Source organism: Schistocerca cancellata, unplaced genomic scaffold (genome assembly GCF_023864275.1).
Source record: "Schistocerca cancellata isolate TAMUIC-IGC-003103 unplaced genomic scaffold, iqSchCanc2.1 HiC_scaffold_470, whole genome shotgun sequence".
Taxonomy (NCBI): domain Eukaryota; kingdom Metazoa; phylum Arthropoda; class Insecta; order Orthoptera; family Acrididae; genus Schistocerca; species Schistocerca cancellata.
The window spans coordinates 20,001-22,500 of NW_026046487.1; positions in this window are offsets into that span (position 1 = coordinate 20,001).

Consider the following 2,500-nt stretch of genomic DNA (forward strand, 5'->3'; position numbering starts at 1 on the left):
GACGCCACCCCGACTACGACATCGCTAGGTCCCACAGTACCCATTTTTCGACGCCACCCACAAAGCCTGCATCATCTGTCCACCACAGGAACCCGAACGCCAGTGCCTGCGTCGCACGAAGTAGTCAACCGACAATCACTCCACCCGCACCCGCACGTGCCCCACCCCAACCGCCCAAATCGCAACCCAAGCGGATGAACGGCGGACTCTTCCCGCACTCGTACGTTGCAATCCACCCCTATATCTTGCGTTTCATGACGAGTTATATCCAATATGCCAAATTCCCGCTGTCCCTATACATGCTGTAAGTCTGTGCACACAATATGAACCACACCTCAGCGAGACACTCCATCACACATTACTCTCTGCCTGTAACAGACACAGATACGATATGTAAGCACCAGCATGGACCAACGTCCGGTGCATCCTCTCCGCCACAGTACACCATCCACACTATGATAACCACACCAGGGGGTCCAATTATAAAATAGAATATCCCACCCGTCCAACATCCACAATTGCTCAGATAAGCCACCAACACCCACACATGTCCTACACAGGGGTGCACCCAACACCACCACACTGCCTCCTGTTACGGCACAGAAACAATGGCAGGAATGAATCACACAGGTCTGCCACTCCCTTGCCGCAACCACAGACGCGGCGCGCCTCCAGTCACGAGCGAAAAGCGCATCCTGACGAGACAGAACTGCTGTGACATACTGACGCTGCCTCAGACATTCACTTACAATGATCACTACCAACGAACCTGCCCCCCCCCCCCCCCCAAACACACTATCTCTTACCATGTTGTGTACTGTAATCCAACCCATTTTGCACCTTAACCTAACCAAATTTGTAACGCAATTTGTACCGCAATGTAACGCAATTTGTACCGCAATGTAACGCAATTTGTACCGCAATGTAACGCAATTTGTAACGCAATTTGTGTCTTAACCTAACCCACGTTGTGCCTTAACCTAACCCACGTTGTGCCTTAACCTAACCCACGTTGTGCCTTAACCTAACACACGTTGTGCCTTAACGTAACCCACGTTGTGCCTTAACGTAACCCACGTTGTGCCTTAACGTAACCCACGTTGTGCCTTAACGTAACCCACGTTGTGCCTTAACGTAACCCACGTTGTGCCTTAACGTAACCCACGTTGTGCCTTAACGTAACCCACGTTGTGCCTTAACGTAACCCACGTTGTGCCTTAACCTAACCCACGTTGTGCCTTAACCTAACCCACGTTGTGCCTTAACCTAACACACGTTGTGCCTTAACGTAACCCACGTTGTGCCTTAACGTAACCCACGTTGTGCCTTAACGTAACCCACGTTGTGCCTTAACGTAACCCACGTTGTGCCTTAACGTAACCCACGTTGTGCCTTAACGTAACCCACGTTGTGCCTTAACGTAACCCACGTTGTGCCTTAACCTAACCCACGTTGTGCCTTAACCTAACCCACGTTGTGCCTTAACCTAACCCACGTTGTGCCTTAACCTAACCCACGTTGTGCCTTAACCTAACACACGTTGTGCCTTAACGTAACCCACGTTGTGCCTTAACGTAACCCACGTTGTGCCTTAACGTAACCCACGTTGTGCCTTAACGTAACCCACGTTGTGCCTTAACGTAACCCACGTTGTGCCTTAACGTAACCCACGTTGTGCCTTAACCTAACCCACGTTGTGCCTTAACCTAACCCACGTTGTGCCTTAACCTAACCCACGTTGTGCCTTAACCTAACCCACGTTGTGCCTTAACCTAACCCACGTTGTGCCTTAACCTAACCCACGTTGTGCCTTAACCTAACCCACGTTGTGCCTTAACCTAACCCACGTTGTGCCTTAACCTAACCCACGTTGTGCCTTAACCTAACCCACGTTGTGCCTTAACCTAACCCACGTTGTGCCTTAACCTAACCCACGTTGTGCCTTAACCTAACCCACGTTGTGCCTTAACCTAACCCACGTTGTGCCTTAACCTAACCCACGTTGTGCCTTAACCTAACCCACGTTGTGCCTTAACCTAACCCACGTTGTGCCTTAACCTAACCCACGTTGTGCCTTAACCTGCTCTGTAATTGGCATATGACACGTTACATTAATCTAGTGTTGTCTAACCACAACCCTCTGAATATAGTTCGCTACTCGCACCGCCCACCCTCTTGTGTGTCGTTTCATGTTGAACACTTCGCAAGTGTTGCTTACTTTTTACATGCTCCCGCTGTACACTGTAATGTGGACAACTGCAGGATGTACATCGCCCCCCCCCCCCTCCACCCTGCCTTCGCACGCTGGTCGTTCAGGTGCTTGCGTGTTCAATGCCCTTCGCAGCTGTTCACTGGCATTCGCATGTCGAAGCGCTCAGTCTACGTCGTGGTACGGCCTGTGTCCACTGTCCGCTGATATCGTAAGCTTAATCCTCACATTGTACTGCACATAGGTCCGTATGTACTGAATGATACGCTGTGGCACATGTGTGACCGTACG